The 21,183-nt window shown below is 42.7% G+C and overlaps 1 long non-coding RNA gene across 1 annotated transcript; it reads right to left on the bottom strand.

Annotated features, from left to right (window-relative positions):
- Nucleotides 1-121: 121 nt before the first annotated feature.
- LOC137840311 (uncharacterized) lies at nt 122-5,920 on the bottom strand. Its single transcript, XR_011086867.1, has 2 exons — nt 1,259-5,920; nt 122-494 (listed from the first exon to the last, which is right to left on the bottom strand). It is a non-coding gene; the product is annotated as an uncharacterized lncRNA (long non-coding RNA).
- Nucleotides 5,921-21,183: the final 15,263 nt, after the last annotated feature.

Raw genomic sequence — 21,183 nt, 5'->3', positions numbered from 1 at the left:
CCGGACTGATCGAATGTTCATTGAAATTTTTTTAAATGACGCATATAGTCTAGTGAACCTAATTGAACCTACTGAAAACCTAACAAATATATTCCAATATGATCAGATAAATAAAGCAATATTTTCTTATGGCTCTGTCAGTAATCTTTAATTTTCAACAGACACAAAAGACAAATTTCCTTTATATAAAAATCCCCATAACATTAAAGGGAAATGTGCTTTCGGCAGTTTGCAAACATTTTTTAAGGTTGTGTTAAACTTATAATCATATTAATATTATATCTAGTATCGGAGTGCTCGTGTGGATTGGTGGGTGGCGAAGAATGTGCAGGTAAACTGCATGAACTTGTTTTCTTCGAAGTGTTGTGGAATAGGCCCAGACAGGGAGTACCGGACGAGAACACCTCAAGGTCGGTGAGAAACGAGAACAACATCACGTCCAGGTGGTCGGGCTTCGCGGGGAAAACCCAACCGCCTGACCTCAGTAATAACACCTAGACGGGGAGGAGATGGCCATCAACCAATCATCACACAATGTTTTGCATGCTTTAATATTCATATTGTGTTTCTTCAAAACTGGGCAACCCGGAAGAATGTATCGTCTTTTGGTGGTCACAAAAACGCACGAGTTTTAGTGTGAGGGACCCGGGACCCAGGCCAGTATTAGTGCGCTTTGTCAGCAATAAACAATTGGTAAATTTGGTCTGATTGATCTACTGGTCTTCTCTTTGACAGAACAAACTTGCAAAATTGTTAGGTGCGCCAGTGTGTGGATTGGGACATAGCAACTCATGTGTTAAGTGTTGATGGCAATTTGGAGTCAGATCAATAACTAAAATCCGTAGCCTAACAACATGAACATTAAATGAAAGAAACCTGTATTGTTTAAGGCACCATCAGTAACCTATATTTTATATTTTAGCAAAAGTGGTCTAAATTTACTTCAAAGAAAAAAATAATAGCAATTTTCTTTCATCCACTCAACTGAAATATTTTTAAAATATAATTGGATTGAAATACAATAAAATAAAGTGCAAAAATCTATTAATCAAAAACACTTTCCTCAAGGAGAAGTAACATGCAGTGAAAACAAATATTAAACTTTAACTTTTAAACTTTCTATTTTAGCAAAAGTGGGCTAAATTTACTTCAAAGAAAAAAATAATCCGCGTCTTTCGTTTCATAATGTCGTCTCAGATTATACTCTTTCAGTACCGCCACACTTTCTCCACACAAAAGACACAGGTTTTCCAGCTACCTCCGTGAAGATATACTCCGACTCCCACTTGTTTGAAACCCCCAGTTCTCAGTGTCCACCTTCCTTTTTGCCATTTTTGAAAGTTAATTTTACAGTTATGCTGACTGCTAATAATAAACACTGAAATGAAGCAGTGTACTGCTCGGTGCGTCACCGTTGCATTGTGGGAAATGTAGTATTGGTGCGTGTAAAAGATCTGCGGGCTGCCGGCTTGCTGCGGTCTGCGGGCCGGTTCTAATAATAAATCAAGATCATCCCAGGGGCCGTAAAAAACCTTCTCGCGGGCCGGATGTGGCCCGCGGGCCTTGACTCTGACATATGTGGTGTACAGGAACATCTGTGCAGAGTATGGACTGGAAGTCCCAAGATCCAAGTGGGAAACACCTCCAAAGGTGGTAGAGAATGACCAAGCCAAGATCCTCTGGGACTTCGAGATTCAGACAGACAGAATGGTAATGCCGAACCAACCGGACATTGTGGTGGTGGACAAAGAGCAGAGGAAAGCCGTTGTGGTTGACATAGCCATCCCAAATGATGGTAACATTAGGAAAAAGGAACATGAGAAACTTGAGAAATATCAAGGGCTCAGAGAAGAGCTGGAGAAGGCCTGGAGACTGAAGACTTCAGTGGTACCTGTGGTCATTGGAGCACTAGGGGCAGTAACCCCCAAACTGGAGGAGTGGCTGAAACAGATCCCAGGAAAAACATCTGACATCTCAGTCTAGAAAAGTGCAGTACTAGGAACAGCAAAGATAATGCGTAGAACCCTCAAGCTCCCAGGTCTCTGGTAGAGGACCCGAGCTTGAAGGGAAAAAGAGACCACCCACGGGGGGTGAGGAAAAAGTAGTTTTATATATACACACCGTATTTTTCGGACTATAAGTCGCGTTCTATTTCATAGTTTGGGTGGGGGGGCGACTTATACTGAGGTGCGACGTGAATTTTTTCAAAAATTTTCAAAATAAAGAAACATAATTGAAAATGCGATAAAAGAACCGCGCTGTAGCAAGGGATTACTGTAATTTGAATTTCAAGTGGCGCGGCGGTTTTTTACATAAAGGACAAAGATTCGATCACGGGATGACGAAGATGACGAAGGGCCCCACGTACTACCGGCATCATTAGCGGCTTTGTTTGTAAGTGATACGAAGGACAAAGAGTTTGAAGGATTTAATGATTTGGAGTGACACAGAAGGTTTGACAAACTATTATGGCTTTTGCGCACGCCCGGTCCTACTCTACGGAGCTCTCTTTCACCTCCGTGGATGGAAGTCGGGGGATGGCGCTCGGCCGGGTGGCTGTCCGGGGACAGTGGATGGGGCTCGGACATGGCTTTTACGCACGCCCGGTCCTACTCTACGGAGCTAGCTCTCTTTCACCTCCGTCGATGTAAATCGGGGGCCGGCGCTCGGCCGGGTGGCTGTCCGGGGACGGTGAAAGTGGCTGGGACATGGGTTTTACGCACGCCTGGTCCTATTCTATGGAGCTCTCTTCCACCTCCGTGGCTGAAAGTGCCACCTCGGGGATGGAAGTCCACGCCGCCACACGCCTGGAAGTCCACGCCGGTGCTTGGGGCCGTGCGGCGGTGAACTACTTATGTTATAGTTATTTGATATACCGTATTTGCCGGTGTATTGGTCGACCTTTTTCGATCCAAAATCGACCGAAAAAAATCGACCTCGACTTATACACCGAGTCATAAAATTTAACTTCGTATTCATCGCTTCAAATGTGATGGTAACCAAGGCCGTTTCTCATGCATCTCATTGTGCATTGCACTTAGAAAATTTGAACCGGGCGGCGTCCGCGAGTGCGCGGCCCGCTGGAAGTCCAATGAGGCGCCGCGATCTCCTGCGCGGTGCTTATAAAGTGCCGATCCGCTCGGCTTGGAGCTATTTCCGGCCTCCCGTTGGTGCCGGGCGGCGTGCGCGAGCTCGCCGGCCGCGATCTCCTCCGCGGTGCTTATAAAGTGCCGATCCGCTCGGCTTGGAGCTATTTCCGGCCTCCCGTTGGTGCCGGCCGCGATCTCCTCCGCGGTGCTTATAAAGTGCCGATCCGCTCGGCTTGGAGCTATTTCCGGCCTCCCGTTGGTGCCGGGCGGCGTGCGCGAGCTCGCCGGCCGCGATCTCCTCCGCGGTGCTTATAAAGTGCCGATCCGCTCGGCTTGGAGCTATTTCCGGCCTCCCGTTGGTGCCGGGCGGCGTGCGCGAGCTCGCCGGCCGCGATCTCCTCCGCGGTGCTTATAAAATGCCGATCCGCTCGGCTTGGAGCTATTTCCGGCCTCCCGTTGGTGCCGGGCGGCGTGCGCGAGCTCGCCGGCCGCGAGCTCCTCCGCGGTGCTTATAAACAGCCGCATGCGCACGGCCTCCCGGAATTTGAACACATTTTGTCAATAAATTTCGCATATTGAATTTTGAAGTTTAATATAATGCAACAATTGAGCTCGACTTATACAAAGGATATATCATAAAATCGTAAATTTCTGTCGAATTTTAGGGGGTCGACTTATACACCGAGTCGACCTGTACACCGGCAAATACGGTATTTTATTTTGTGTAGCAACTTGTATACAGTTACAGTTCAGTAGTTGTTGGCTTGTTGAACTCTTGTTTTGTTAAGTAAAGAGCCGTTTACCAAACCCACGTCTTTCCTTGTACTTTGTTAACGCTACATATAAAGTGGAGCCTCGGTTTTCTAACACAATCCGTTCCAGAAGGCTGTTCGAGAAGTGAATCCTTCGAATTCCGAATCATATTTTCCCATTACAAATAATGGAAAAAAATATCATCCGTTCCAAGACAAAAAAAAAAACCGCCTTTTTTAAGCATTTTTTCATTTGCGCATATTTGTCTGATCGCGCAACTGCAGCGCATCGCCGAACGCGCAACTGTAGCGCGTCGCCGACCGCGCAACTGCACCGCGCTGGTCGCATTATTGTGACAGAGCCGTTGCTGAAATTTTGAAAATAAGTTTAAAGTCCCGATGCACTTTCCACAATTTAAGTGGACCTCAGTGCGCAGGGAGCTTAATTTGGTCCGATCACGCAACCACAGCGCGCCGGGCGCTCAGCGTCTTTGTGTTTTAGGATCGCTTTACTGCTCCCACTTGCTTCTTTTGGAGGCATAATTAGAGTTGATGCAATACTCAGAGTAACATGAACATAATAACGAACGTCAGTTGTCATGCGGGTTTTCTCGGCTCATCTTGCGAGGTTTGACAACTGAATTTTGTCCGACATCCGAAGCAAAAAAATCTAGAATTTTTTGTTCGAATACCGATTTGTTCGAGAACCGGGACGTTCGACAACCGAGGCTCCACTGTAGTTATAAACTAGATCTTTGGAATAACGACGAGGCTGACGTCAGGGCGCACGCGCGGCGTTGTTAACAAAGGACGAGGAATTTGATTGGTGGATTTAATGATTTGGAGTGACACAGATGGTTTGATAATATTATTGCTTATATAAGAGTTATTTGATATGTAATTTATATCTCGTTATATGGGCCTGTGGAATATTTTGAAGTGCAAGCGCCGTCAGCAGCGCACACCCGGTCGGCATTGTTGACATAAAGGACGATCGATGGATTTAATGATTTGGAGTGACACAGATGGTTTGATAATATTATTGTTTATATAATAGTTACTTGATATATAACGCAAATAGTAGCAGTGGTGATGAAAGGAAGAAGGAGATGATTTCCTTACGATTAAAAAAATAAATCATAAGAAAACGTGAGCGTGGAGTGCGTGTGAGTGATATTGCGAAACAATATGTCTAGAACACGTCAACAATTTTGGCGATCAAGTGACGACAATTAAGCAGAAGGAAGCTCTCAAAGCGTCCAAGCCATCCAAGGGGATAATCCTCATCTTTAAATGTTGCAGCCCTACCCTGGAAGAGATGGAACGCCTTTCTTTAAAAAAATCTAAAAAGAGGTCAAGTGATGGTGAGGAGGAAAGTGAAGCAAAGAAAAGAAACCTTGAATTGAGTGTAAGTGAAGAGGTTGAAGATTCAAGCTAAAAAGAAAACGTAAAATAATATATAAAAAATAAATATGCTAAGTTAGTTTTAAGTTAACGTTATGTAAGATGCATTAAAAAAACTGAAAAATAGAAAATATAGATATAAATAATTTTAAAAGAAAAAGCTAAGTTAGTTTGACATTTACATACTGTAAGTTACAGTAAGTTACGTTCCGTATGCATCTCTATGTGTCTCTTAGGTACAGGGACAATAAAAACCCTTTATTGATTATTTATTTGTAATTCATTTGATTTTACATCTCTTATATAATCCAGTTGTTTTATTGCTATGTGTAATTTATCTGCAGTATTCAGGAGTTATTGTTTTTTTATGGCTTTGGCTATTCCAACATAAATGAACTTGTCAGTAAGTAATGATAAAAGTGACCCTTCCTTTAAATAAATCTTTCGAATAAGAACATACGTATATCAATATACTACCTTACAGTCTAACAATTATATTTGATTCAATACACTCACATTTACAAAATCAAAACCATTTTTTTCAATTCAGATACGTTTTTTTAACACTTCTAGTTGAGCACAGAATGCAACATTCCATTCAACATCAAATTAAGTACAAGCTCCACATTTCATCATGAAACATTTCTGCACCTAAATGAAAGTTTAATCTCAAAACACCAACCTTCCTGGTCCTAAAATTTGGCCATCCCGTGCCTTGTCATTGCTCTTGAGCCTTAAAGCTTTGGGAAAAGTGGTCTTTCGGTTGATGCTTGCTTGACCACATGCATTTACTGGAGGCGACCTAATCCCCATGGCAGCTTCCATTACTGGAGCTACAGAACCTGTGAAGAAAAACATTTGTTTTTTGCTCTGTTTGGTGCATAGAAGGGTAATAAAATACAAACAATGAAATAAAATAGAGAAATTTGACAAATGACATATTTTGGAAAACTGACTAGTACAAAATTACACTAATCACACAAAAAGGTAATGTGGGTCTGCATATCGATGAAGGCAGACATGGTGTTTATGACGTCACCACCTACTGCAATTGGCGGCATTTTGAGAGGGGGGGCACACGTTTGTCAAACGCTTTGAATTCTGCTACTTTTTATTCATTTACTTCATAATGGCTAAAAGTTGCTGTTTTGCAGGCTGTAATGCTAGGAACAATTTGAAACTGCATTTGCAGTTCATTATACCTCATAAGAGGAAAAGGAGAAAGAAATGGCTGTAAACAATCAGTCGAGGAAAAGTAAAAATGAGCGGTATTATGAACCATCTTCACCTGTGGGAAACTAAATCACAGCAAGAAGGCCTTCACACATGTTATTCTACACCATTCACTTTATTCTTCTTCTATTTTATTCTCCTCACTTTTTTGTCCTTCCACTACTTCAACATAATTGATCCGATTCACCCATTCCAATTTCGACATATTCCAAATATTCACATATTCCAAATATTATTTCATTCAAAAAAAAAAAATGTTTTCACAAAATTCGCAAATTTACGGCAAATTTTTCCCCATTCATTATTAATGGCATATTCACAGTTTCACATTTATGTCATTCCAGTTTGAAATTCACATCATTCAGCGCATTTAAATCACATTGGGGAAGATTTTCAACATTCCCGAATTTGCCAGATTAAAAAATGTCATGTTTTCACGTTTAAAATTTCCGCAAATTTTCGTTTGTCACCTCTAATTTCTGCATTTTTCAACCGATTCAACCCACTCCAACTTTAAACTGTTCATCTTTTGCCTAACTATTCCACAACTTCTCACTTACCAAAAATTCCAAATTTTCAATTTTGAAAGTCACGCCAAATTTTTCAAAATTTCGTTTTTCCCTTCTAATTTCTACATCATTCAACTGATTCATCCCGTTCCAACTTTCAAACGTTCATCTTTTGCCTACCTATTCCACAACTTCCCACTTACCAAAAATTCCAAATTTTCAATTTTGAAATTCACGCCAAATTTTCCAAAGTTTAGTTTTTCCCTTCTAATTTCAAAAATTTTCAACTAATTCAACCCGTTCCAACATCATTCTGCAACATTCCCCAAGTATTTATTCAGCTTCTTCGCCTTCACACGCAATTTCTCCAGAAATTGCATTGTCTAGTTTACCATTGTATTTAAACCCTGCTCGAGTGTTAATTCCTGTCTGTTTCTGCTCCTGCTGCTCCTGTCCCCCCGCTCTCGCCGCTCGTGTGTAGGCTCACGTTCAGTACCTGCTACATGTCTCTGTTCCTGGTCCGAGTGGACCTGTTCCCTGCCCGCCGTACGTGAATCTCTGCCCTGCCCGTTTCTTTGTTCTCCACTACCCCTCTTCCCTGCAATAAACCCAGGTCCAAGCTGCACGTCTTCATGTTTGACCATTCCCTGTGGTGTCCCCCAGGAGTCGGTTTTGATCCCAAACTGTTTAATCTTTATATAAATGACCTATGTAATGTTTCAAACATTTAAAAACATATATTTTTTGCTGAGTCGTCATCTTATCATGGTTTTGGGGTTTGCGTGTCCCTATGATCCTAGGAGCTATGTTGTCTGGGGCTTCTTGCCCCTGGTAGGGTCACCCATGGCAAAAGGGTCCTATGTGAGGGGCCAGACGAAGCACGCCTCAAAAGACCCCTTATGAACAGCCGAAAAGAGAACGTGGGTCCCCCTTCCCATGGGCTCACCCACTGTGGGAGGGACTAAAGGGGTCGGGTGCGTAGTGAGCTGGGCGGCGGCCAAGGGTGGGAACCTTGGCAGTCTGATCCCCGGCTGCAGAAGATGGCTTTTGGGACATGGAATGTTACCTCTCTGGCTGGAAAGGAACATGAGCTGATGTGTTTGTATTATTGCCGTTGCCTAGGCAGGGAGCGCTTTTGTGAGTTTGAGTAGGAGGCCTTTGTGCCAGACAGTATCATAGGTGGCTGTGAGATCGAGAAACACAGCCGCTGTCTTCAGTCTGCTCTCGGAACCATTTTCGATGAAGGTGGATAGGCCCAGTACTTGTTCTCCTGTGCTGCAGTCCTTGCGGAAACCTGCCTGATCCACATAAAGAAGTTCCTCTACTCCTGGCGAAATACGTTGTACAATTAGTCATTGTAAGATTTTGAAAGGAATGCTCAGTAGGGAGATTGGGCGGTAGCTGGCTGGCAGTTTGTGTTCTTTGCCAGGTTTTGGTATGGCAATATCTTTTGCTGTCCGCCATTTCTTTAGGATCGAGTTTGTTTTTACAATCCTAGTCTAGAATTGTGTCAGCCAGGTTTGGGCTTGAGGGCCACGGTGTTTCATGAACTGTGAAGAGATGTTGTCATATCCTGCTGCCTTTCCACATTTCAGGCCCTTCAGGACTTTCTCCAGTTCAGCAACCTCAAAAGGCTCGGGAATTCTATCCTCTCTAAGCACTTGTTGGTGTTTATTTAGCTCAGATGAAACTGCTCTTTTGGTGGGTTTGTCTTGAGTTACTTTTGCAATAGCTAGTAGGTGGGATGCAACTTGATTGGGTGTGACGGATGCTCGGTTTTGGCTGGGGGGCTCCTAGATGGCGGATGAGTCTCCAGCAATTCCTGCTAGAGTGTGTAGAGTTCTGGTCAGCTACTGTCTCCTCCCATTTCCTTCGCCGAGCTGTAGTTAGCGATTCAATGAGATGGTCTGCTATCTCAGGGTCACTTGTTGTTTTGTAGGCTTGTAGGAGTGCAGCGCTTTCTTCATCCAGGCATGGGACGTACATGGGTCAGTAGCCTCGTGGGATGGCTGAGTGGGCAGATTTGTAGATAGCGCTGCAGAAGGGGTCGTAGGCTTCATCTACAGTGATGGTGTGGAGTGGGATGGTGACAGCACTCCTATCCGGAGTTTCACTGTATTTCTTCCAGTAGGCTATGTGGAAGTTCCAACGCATCTTCCTTGTACTGTTTATGACTGGGAGCTGTAGGCCAACGTGTACGAGCAAGGGCTGACTGTGTGGAAAGTCGTCAAGGATGAGGATCTGAGCAGGATAGCATTCCATTCAAAGAGCTGACCCAACACAGGTCAGGAGAGTAGTCTTTCTTCCACCTGATGGAGTGGAAGGTTCCTCTTTGTTTGGGATCGTGTATCAGAGCAAAGTCATTTCTAGATGCCCGGTCTGAAAGTGCCTCTCCATCGCTATCCGCTGCTGGGTATCCCCAGTCAGGGTGGTGGCTATTGAATATAGATGGCAGGGTGGGGTAGTGTGGGTAGGACCTGCAGATCCCAGTTGGCACTAGGGGGCTTGTACACATTATTTAATCATTTATTTTTTAGTTTCGTTTCTTTCAATCAGCAAAATATATACATCCTATTCAGTACGAAAATGTCTACAGAAACCGAATACAAAAATAATAACACAGAATCAAAACAAAACAAAATGGAAATAGCCCTAAAGCTCAAAGTTCAAAAGGCTGAAGCTAAATAGCTTGTACCGTATTTTTCGGACTATAAATCCGGGGGCGACTTATACCGAGGAGCGATTTATATGTGAATTTTTTCACAAATTTTCAAAATAAAAAAAATAAAAATAAATAAAAAAAGTGAAACCGCGATGAATGAACTGCGATGTAGCAAGGGATTACTGTAATTTGAATTTCAAGTGACGTCAGCGGCGCGGCGGTTGTTTACATAAAGGACAAAGATTCGATCACGGGATGACGAAGATGACGAAGGGCCCCACGTACTACCGGCATCATTAGCGGCTTTGTAAGTGACACGGAGGATGAAGAGTTTGAAGGATTCAATGATTTGGAGTGGCACAGAAGGTTTGAAAAACTATTATGGCTTTTACGCACGGTCCTACTCTACGGAGCTCTCTGTCACCTCCGTGGATAGAAGTCGGGGGCCGGCGCTTGGCCAGGTGGCTGTCCGGGGACGGTGGATGGGGCTCGGACGTGGCTTTTATGCACGCCCGGTCCTATTCTATGGAGCTCTCTTCCACCTCCGTGGCTGGAAGTGCTACCTCCGGGGATGGAAGTCCACGCTGCCACACGCCTGGAAGTCGATGCCGGTGCTTGGGGCCCTGTGGCGCTGAACTATTTACATGTTATAGTTATTTGATGAATTTTATTTTGTGTAGCAACTTGTATATGTTTTTATCGTTACAGTTTAGTAGTTGTTGGCTCGTTGAACTCTTGTTTTGTTAACTAAAGAGCCGTTTACCAAACCCACGTCTTTCCTTGTACTTTGTTAACGCTACAATATAGTTATATACTAGATCTGTGGAATAACGACGAGGCTGACATCAGGGCGCATGCGCGGCGTTGTTGACAAAGGACGAGGAATTTGATCGATGGATTTAATGATTTGGAATGACACAGATGGTTTGATAATATTATTGCTTATATAATAGTTATTTGATATATAATTTATATATCGTTATATGGGCCTGTGGAATATTTTGAAGTGCCATCAGCGGCGCGCATCCGGCCGGCATTGTTGACATAAGGGACGATCGATGGATTTAATGAATTGGAGTGACACAGATAGTTTTATAAACGTGTTATTCATGTACGTAATAGTTATTTGAATAACTCTGAATGTTACGTCAGGCCCGTTCTCAGCTCTTAGTTTGTGTTTATGTCATGTTAACATACCTATCGTTCAGCCTGTTGTTGCTCGTTCATGTCTGTTCTTGGTGTTGGATTTTGTCGAATAAATTTCCCCCAAATTGCGACTTATACTCTGGAGCGACTTATATATGGGGTTTTTTTTCACGTTATTGTTCATTTTATGGCTAATGCGACCTATATTCCGGAGCGATTTTTAGTCCGAAAAATACGGTAAATGCCCTAACCTGTTTACCTTTAAGTATTACATGTAGGCATATGCAGTACACATACATACATCTAAATACACACATGTATATATTTACAACACCTAGTGCATATATATATACATACATGCCCTTATACCAGGGGTGGGCAAACCTTTTGACTTGCGGGCCGAATTGGATTCTAAATTTTGACTGGGGGGCCGAACCAGGAGCAGATGGATGTAATGTTTGTGGGAAGTATTATAAATGACATGTAAAGGTCGTTGCATAAAAGGTTTTGGCCTTTAGTAGGTAGTAAAGCATGGATATTCGAAAAAAAGCTTTTCAAAAACAAATGCATTTATTAGCAGCATTAAACAAAATATATCACCCAAAGACTACTATCAGTGATTCTCATTAAATACGACACTGTTATTTTGAATAACAGTTTCCATCACTTCAGCGGCTGCAGGTCAGATTTATTAAAGATGTTTATCTAATGAGGCGAAATCACATAAAACGGCAAACATTCCGACCAAATACATCATCTTGAAGAATCACTGAAAGTATACATCTAAATGAAGTAATAAAGAATCAAAACGGCAACACGGTGGCGGATAGCTTTAACTCACAAACACCTGGTGACAGAGGTGAGGAAACGGCAAACACTTCTTTAAGGTCGGCCTTAAAACCATTTAGTCGCAAACAGGTGGTGCATCAATGTCCTTGAACATCCTGCATTGTTTGAAAATGAGAATGGTCGCTAATTTCAATCCCTGCTATTTGTACAAATTATTTTCAAAATGCTTTTTTTTTTTTTTTTACAACAAACCAGAGAAACTCCCCTTTATTTTCAGTGGGAACAGTGTTGTTGGTCTCCCTTTTCTTGCTAGTGCATCATAGTCTGGAGTAAAATTTGTTGTGGCAATTCTTAGGATAGAGCCGAGGTGTTGGTCCGTTAACCTAGATCTGTGACGGGGCTTGTTGATGTTCACGTGGTTGAACGCCTGCTCACACGCGTCGGTAGAGCCAAATTGTCCACTTTTTTTTTTTTTTAAACACTCGGTCATTTTAATGGAAGGATTCCAGGGGAAGGTTCGTGCGTGCGTGGCTTTAGCGTAAAACTGTATCTGAAAGCTCAGCGTGCGAATTACGAGAATTTTGATGTCAGCCCACACTCAAAATTCGGCACTGATAGAAATAGAGCGCGGAGTGCGCCGGGTCCGTACTACTGAGTACGTACACACACTTGTGAGTGTGCAAGGATCTTTCTGACACGGCTTCCGGGAGTAAATGCGCGGGCGGGCGTTTCCCCATCTACTGGGGAAACACAGTCATTGCAGGGAAAATGACAAAAAAAATGTTTCATAATACAATTTATTCAGGTCTGCCGGCCCGGATTAAACGACCCCGTGGGCCGGATGTGGCCCGCGGGCCGTAGTTTGCCCATGACTGATACACACCACCTACCACCTATACACATACACAAATAATAGAAATACAAAATGTCCCATAGGTCCTGATTTAACTACCATCATATTTGTACTTCTCTAGAATAAAGTTTTTGTACTTTTTTTTTTTAACTGGACACGATTTTTACATTCCTTGATCTCTTCTGGCAATTTGTTCCACAGTTTCACCCCACAGACAGACAAACACATGCTCTTCAGAGTGCTATGAGCAATCGGTTGTTTGAGGTTCAATCTGCCTCTAAGCTCATATCCCCCTTCTTTCTCACTAAACAATCTTTGAATATTTTCAGGGAGTGAATTTTGAAGTGCTTTAAACAAAAATTTAGCAGTTTTTGATTCCACCAGATCACAAAAATTTAATGATTGCTTTTAGTGTGTTTTTTGTGTTCATAATAGCCTACTTTATTTACTATCCGTATTGCTCTCTTTTGCATGTTGTATATTGTCTGTAGGTTGCTCCTGTAGGTGTTTCCCCATACTTCGACACAATAATTCAGATATGGTAAAAAGTGTGTACAGTACAGTGTTTGCAGTGATTTGTTGTTAAGAATATGTCTTGTTTTACATGAAATCCCCACAGTACTTGCCAGCTTGGATTTGATATGCTTGATATGTGGTTTCCAGTTTAAGTTGTGGTCGATTAAAGTTAAAGTCCCAATGATCATCGTCACACACACATCTGGGTGTGGTGAAATTTGTCCTCTGCATTTAACCCATCCCCATGTGATTTTGATCCATCCCCTGGGGGAGAGGGGAGCAGTGAGCAGCAGCGGTGCCGCGCTCGGGAATCATTTGGTGATCTAACCCCCCAATTCCAACCCTTAATGCTGAGTGCCAAGCAGGGAGGCAATGGGTCCCATTTTTATAGTCTTTGGTATGACCCGGCCGGGGTTTGAACCCACAACCTTCCAGTCTCAGGGCGGACACTCTACTACTAGGCCACTGAGCTGGTTAGCACTCCTAAAAATGTATTCTCAAATACTCTTTCCAATTTAACACTAACGATCATTAATTCTACAGAAGTATTTGGGTGTTTATTTCTTTTGCCAAAGACCATGAATTTGGTCTTTTTTAAGTTTAAGGATAGTTTGTTTGCGTCGAACCACAACTTAAGCTTCCCCAATTCTGCTGTAACAGCCTCTGACAGCTGCTGGAGATCATTACCTATACAGAAGATGATTGTGTCATCAGCAAAAGTGACATATTTCAGAATTTTTGAGACATTGCAGATTTCGTTTTAAAAAAAAAAAAAGTCCCAATGATCGTCACACACACATCTGGGTGTGGTGAAATTTGTCCTCTGCATTTAACCCATTCCCGTGTGATTTTGATCCATCTGGGGGAGAGGGGAGCAGTGAGCCGCAGTGGTGCCGCGCCCGGGAATCATTTGGTGATCTAACCCCCCAATTCCAACCCTTAATGCTGAGTGCCAAGCAGGGAGGCAATGGGTCCCATTTTTACAGTCTTTGGTATGACCCGGCCGGTGTTTGAACCCACAACCTTCCAGTCTCAGGGCGGACACTCTACCACTAGGCCACTGAGCTGGCTGGTTTATGTATAATATGAATCATTTTGGTCCCAATATCGACCCTTGTGGTACACCGCAAGTTATATCTAAAAGAGAGGATTTTATTTCGCCCACCTGCACAAACTGTTTTCTGTTTTCAATGTAACTTTTTAACCAGTGTAGCCCCACCCCTCTGGTACCTTTCAAGTTTTTGCAATAGTATATCATGATTTATTGTGTCGAAGGCTTTTTTCAGATCAATAAAAACACCCACTGCACATTTCTTATCGTCAATGACACTTGTTAGTTCTTCCACTAAGTCCACTAAAGCCATGGCAGTTGACCTGTTGGTTCTGAAGCCATACTGACTGTCTGTGAGCAATTTATGTTTATCAATGAAGCTGTCCAATCGTACAACAAAGAGTTTCTCGAGAATCTTGGAAAACTGGGAGAGCGGTGAAATTGGCCTATAGTCGGTAAAGGTATTTTTGTCTCCAGCTTTGTATACTGGGATCACCATGGCAGTTTTCATTTTGTTCGGAAAGTAGCCTTGGTTGAAAGACAGATTACTGACGTATGTTAAGGGGTCTGCAATGGTGTCAATTACATGCTTTATTAAAGTCATATCGAGACCATTCCAGTCCAAAGATGTTTTGTTCTTAAATTTATTGACGAAATCAATAATTTCCTTTCTATTTGTCTGTTTTAGAAAGATGCTGGCAGGATTACTCTTTCCCTTGAATCTTTCAACACCTCCCTCTTGTGTTTATTTCCATTGCCAGTTGAGGCCCCAAATTTACAAAGAAATTATTGAATCCTTCCACCAGATCCATTTTATTAGCGATTGTTTTACCATTTTCTATGAAGGAGTCTGAGAAATAGGAGCTAGTTTTTTTTTTATTTCTAATAATTGAATTTAATGTATTCCATGTACCCTTTATAATGTCTTTGTTATTTTCTAGCGCTCTATTACAATAATCCTTCTTACATTTTCTTAGTATAGCAGTTAGTTTGTTTTTATATATTTTATATTTGATTCCTTTTTCTCTAGTTCTATGTTTTATGAATTGCTTATACAAGGTATTCTTTTTTTACAGACATTTGATAGTCCCTTTGTGATCCATGTTTTGTCAGTATTTTTAGTTGTATATTTACTTTGTTGCATTGGCCAGCTTCTTTCTATATGGTCATAAACGTTTTCAAGAAAGAGTCATAAGCGGAGTCAACATCCATTGCTTCGTATACTTTTCGCCAATCCTGCCTTAGCAGTTCAGATCTCAATACTTCACGGGTATCCTCCGTTCTTACTCTCCTCTGTCTTAGTAAGTTTTCCTTCTTATGCCTTTTATAATCACAGTCATAAATAACAAACACTGGCAGATGGTCACTTATATCATTTATTAGTAGTCCACTTATCATGTTGTCTTCCAAGTTATTAGTAAATACGTTAAATACGTTGTAGGTGATTCGGATGTTATTCTGCTGGGTTTTGTAATGGTCGGCTAAAGGCCCTTACTGTACATTGTAGCAGTGAATTCATCAATAGCTGGTAAATTATTAGGATTTAATAGATCTATGTTGTAATCACCACAAATAAAAGTGACCTTCTGCTCAATGTTTGTAAAGTTATTTTCCATTATTTCCTTGAATGTATCGATACTGAAGGTAGGAGCTCTATAAACACAGCTGATTTTTCCTTTTTTCCTTGTTGATCTCTATGGTAATACATTCACATATATCCTTAATGGCAGCAGTCATACAGTTGACAATCCTGTATTTTAGTCTTTCATCTACATATAAGGCTGCCCCCCTCCCCTTTGATCAGCTCTATTAATGAAGTTTAGTTCATACCCTTATAGATCAAAGTCCACCCCTTTCTCCATTGACAATATTGAAACCACCGATAGTTATGGTGTCAGAGAAATGTGTTGTCAAGTGGTTTGCTTCAACTATGTCAGAGCGCACATAGGTGGCCCGTCCATTGGCATGTGGGGTGTAGCACAGGAGGTCAAAGCCTTTGATAGTGAAGCGGCCTGCTTCCTCTGTGCCAATGTGAGTCTCTTGGAGGCAGATAACGTCAATCGAGTGTTGGAAGGCGAGGACTTCAATAAGGCTTCGCATGACTGCAGAAAGGCCTTCGGCATTTAGTTGTAGTATTCGACGGGCAGGTCCCACCGCGACTGTTTGCTGTCGGCTTTGGGACTGTGACCAGGATTCTTTTACTTGGCTCTCAGGCGTCATCTCTTGGAATTTAGTTTGCTGGTGGGATCATTTGCTTCCCTGGGCAAGCCCAGGTACTGACGGGGCGCGACAACAACGCTGATCCATTGACCCCCAGTTCCGACTAGATATAGTCGGACTTGCTTCCACACACAGTTTGGGCTCTGGTACAAGCCCTCTCGAGAGGGGCTGGACTCTCTTCCACTCTGGAGTTGCCCACGGTGAGAGGCGTCAAGCAGGTGTGGGCCTACTTATTCGACCCCGGCTGGGCGCCTGCACATTGGGGTTCACCCCGGTGAACGAGAGGGTACCCTCCCTCCGCCTTCGGGTGGAGGGACGGGTCCTGACTGTTGTTTTTGCCTATGCACCGAACAGCAGCTCAGAGTACCCACCCTTTTTGGGGTCCTTAGAGGAAGTGCTAGAGAGTGCTCTTTCTGGGGACTCCATTGTTCTATTGGGTGACTTCAATGCTCACGTGGGCAATGACAGTGAGCCGCCGATCGGAACCTGAGCGGTGTTCTATTGTTGAACTTCTGTGCTCGACACGGATTGTCAATAATGAACACCATGTTCAAACATAAGGGTGTCCATGTGTGCACCTGGCACCAGGACACCCTAGGCCGCAGTTCGACGATGGACTTTGTAGTGGTGTCATCGGATTACCGGCCGCATGTTTTGGACACTCAGGTGAAGAGAGGGGCGGAGCTGTCAACTGATCACTACCTGGTGGTGGGTTGGCGCCAATGGTGAGGGAAGATGCCGGTCCGACCTGGCAGACCCAAATGTACTGTGAGGGTCTGCTGGGAACGTCTGGCAGAATCCCCAGTCAGGAAGACCTTCAACTCCCACCTCTGGCAGAGCTCCGGCAAGTCCGACTATGTCTAGTCTGAACTTTTCTGCCTCGCAAAACCAGCTTGGGCTCCTTTCCAGCCAGAGAGGCGACATTCCATGTCCCAAGAGCCAGCTTCTGCAGCTGGGGATCAGACCGCCAAGGTCCCTGCCTTTGGCCGCTGCCCAGCTTACACTGTACCCGACCCCTTTGGCCCCTCCCACAGGTGGTGAGCCCATGGGAAGGGGGACCCACTAAAATTATCATTATTGTTTTTGTCTTAAATTGGATAGGGGTTGGATTAACATTTGGATTTACATCAGGGGTCACCAACCTTTCTTAAACCGAGAGCTACTTCCTGGGTACTGATTAAGGCAAAGGGCTACCAGTTTGACACACACTTCTGAAATAGCCAATTCCTCAATTTGGCTTTCACTATGTGTTATTATTGTCATTCCCAGTTCACATGTAAGTGTGATTTTAACAAGAATAGCAAAAATACAGTCAAACCTTGGTATTCGACTACAATCCGTTCCCGAAGGCGGTTCGAGAAGCGAATCGGTCGAATTCCGAATTTATTTTTCTCATTACAAATAATGGAAACATTTGTAATTGGCTTCTAGACAAAAACACCCGCTTTTTTTTAAGCATGTTTTCATTTGCGCATATTTGTCAGATCGCGCAACTTCAGCGCACCGCCGAACGCGCAAACGTAGCGTGTCGCCCACCGCGCAACTGCACCGCGCTGGTCGCATTATTGTGACAGAGCCGTCACTGTAATTTAGAAAATATTTTTAAAGTCCTGATGTACTTTCCAAAATTAAGTGGACCTAAGTGCGCAGGGAGCTTAATTTTGTCCGATCGCGTAACTGCAGCGCAACGCCGAACGCGCAACCGTAGCGCGTCATTCTCCGTGCAACTTCCCTGCGCTGGTCGCATTATTGTGACAGAGCCGTCGCTCAAATTTAGAAAATATTTTTTAAGTCCTGATGTACTTTCCAAAATTTAAGTGGACCTAAGTGCGCAGGGAGCTTGATTTTGTCCGATAACGCAACTGCAGCGCACCGCCGGACACGCAACTGTAGCGCGTCGCCGACCGCGCAACTGCACTGCACTGGTCGCATGGTTGTGACAGTGCCGTCATTGAAATTTAGAAAATATTTTTTTAAAGTCCTGATGTACTTTCCAAAATCTAAGTGGACCTCTGTGTGCAGGGAGCTTAATTTGGTCCGATCGCGCAACCGCAGCGCGCCGGGCACTCACTGTCGCATTGCTTTAAGAGCGTCTTTGTGTTTTAGGATGGCTTTCTGCTCCCACTTGCTTTCTTTGGAGGCATGATTAGGGGTTAATACAATCCTCAAAGTAACGAAAATACAATAACAACGGAGTCAGTCGGCATCCGGGCCGCGCGGTCGGCTTTTCTCGGGTCCTCCCGGCTCATCTCGCGAGGTTCGACCTCAGAATTTTGTTCAACAACCAAAGCAAAACAATCTTGAATTTTTTTGTTCGAATTCCGATTTGTTTGAGAACCGGGACGTTCGAAAACCGAGGTTTGGCTGTAAAATAAATAGATGCAGCTCACTGACAAGTGCCGCTATTTGAGGTAATTTTAGAACAGTCCTGCGGGCGACTCATGCGATCCTCACGGGCAACCTGGTGCCCGCGGGCACCGTGTTGGTGATCCCTGGTTTACATTTTTAAAACAAATAAATTCGGTTGTGACTGAGTTCAAGCGCAGGAGGCGGCAGCCGACCACGGGCATGGGAAGCACCACCAACTGGTGCAGAAGGAGCCGGGACATGTGACAATATCATGTGCTTGTTCTATTATTTACTGTAAAGGTACAATACATGTGCAGAACAGCTGTACTAAGTTCATCTTGTTTTTGCTTTTTAATCACTTCACTGGTTGTTTTATATCAAACAAATTATTTTAGGTGCATTAACTGACATGTTTCGGCGGGTTCTTCCGAGTGATGCACAGAACAGTGTGGGAATGGGAAAGCTTTATGTTGCATAAAAGTATTGGGGAGGGTTTAAAAAGATTTACCGTATTTCTTGGACTATAAATCGCAGTTTTTTTTCATAGTTTGGGTGGGGGGGGGGCGACTTATAATCAGGAGCGACTTATATGTGAATTTTTCACAAATTTTAAAATTCAAAAATCCGCGATGTAGTGAAACCGCGATAAATGAACGGCTATGTAGCAAGGGATTACTGTAAACTGAACTGCAACTGCGGCGTGGCGCATACGGTGTTTTACATAAAGGACAAAGGATTCGATCAAGGGATTTAATGACTTGGAGTGACAGATTGTTTGATAAAATTGTTGTTTATAATTATATGGGCCTGTGGAATATTTTGAAGTGCAACCGCCGTCAGCGACGCGCACCCGGCCGGCATTGTTGACATAAAGGACGATCGATGGATTTAATGAATTGGAGTGACACAGATGGTTTTATAAACGTGTTATTTATGTAATAGTTATTTGAATAACTGAATGTTATGTCAGGCCCGTTCTCAGCTCTTCATTTGTGTTTATGTCACGTTAGCATACCTGTCGTTTAGCCTGTTGTTGCTCGTTCTTGGTGTTGGATTTTTGTTGATATAAAGGACGATCGATGGATTTAATGATTTGGAGTGACACAGATGGTTTGATAATATAATTGCTTATATAATAGTTATTTGATATATAATTTAGATATCGTTATATGGGCCTGTGGAATATTTTGAAGTGGAACCGCCGTCAGCCGCGCGCACCCGGCCGGCATTGTTGACATAAAGGACGATCGATGGATTAAATGATTTGGAGTGACACAGATGGTTTGATAATATTATTGCTTATATAATATTTATTTGATATATAATTAATATGTCGTTATATGGGCCTGTGGGATATTTTGAAGTGGAACCGCCGTCAGCGGCGCGCAGCCGGCCGGCATTGTTTACATAAAGGATGATCGATGGATTTAATTATTTGGAATGACACAGATGGTTTGATAATATTATTGCTTATATAATAGTTATTTGATATATAATTTATATATCGTTATATGGGCCTGTGGAATATTTTGAAGTGCAACCGCCGTCAGCGGCGCGCACCCGGCCGGCATTGTTGACATAAAGGATGATTGATGGATTTAATGATTTGGAGTGACACAGATGGTTTGATAATATTATTGCTTATATAATAGTTATTTGATATATAATTTATATGTCGTTATATGGGCCTTTGGAATATTTTGAAGTGCATCCGCCGTCAACAGCGCGCACCCGGTTGACTTAAAGGACGATGGATGGATTTAATGATTTGGAGTGACACAGATGGTTTGATAAAGGTGTTATTTATGTTATAGTTATTTGGATAACTGTCAATGTTAGCATACCGTATCGTTTAGCCTGTTGTTGCTCGTTCATGTCTGTTCTTGGTGTTGGATTTTGTCGAATACATTTCCCCAAAATGCGACTTATATTCCTGAGTGAGTTATATATGTGTTTTTTTCACTTTATTGTGCATTTTATGGCTAATGTGACGTATATTCCGGAGCGACTTTTAGTCCGAAAAATACGGTAATATTATGTACTGGACCACACTGAGACTCGTGCTCAACCGTGACTCACTTTGGTTTCGCTGTGCATGATGTTATGTGGTAATTCTGAAGGTGTACACGTTACATTGCTTGGCAAGGAAAAAACATTTCTAATTGACTTTTAATATACACATGCCCTCTAGCGGCCAACAAGAAAGAGCACGTGTTGGAAATTCCAATTTTTTTTTTTTTTCTGTGTCATTTCTACTATATGGATTTTCATTTTGCACAAAAAAGGAGGGATCACTATAATAATAATAAAGAACACAAATGTGTGAAAAATAAAATATAAAAATATATATTTTATTAGTTTTTATTACTAATGTTGAAGACCTTCGCGCAATAATAATAATGAAGAATATGAATAATGTATGAAAGACAACTATTCTACATTTTTCAAAATAAAAATCTGTGATTTAAACATTCAGCCTGAATCATAACCACGTCTAATAAGATTTATCATGAGCCAGTCTGTTTGTAAATGCATCACGAATTGAGCAAGTTACGTGAGTGAACTCACCCACTTTATATCAGACTACATATTACAGCGCATCAAAGCAGT

This window comes from Syngnathus scovelli, chromosome 5, assembly GCF_024217435.2.
Source record: "Syngnathus scovelli strain Florida chromosome 5, RoL_Ssco_1.2, whole genome shotgun sequence".
Lineage (NCBI taxonomy): Eukaryota > Metazoa > Chordata > Actinopteri > Syngnathiformes > Syngnathidae > Syngnathus > Syngnathus scovelli.
The sequence above is the reverse complement of the archived record's forward strand: the minus strand, read 5'-3'. Positions and strand labels throughout refer to the sequence as shown.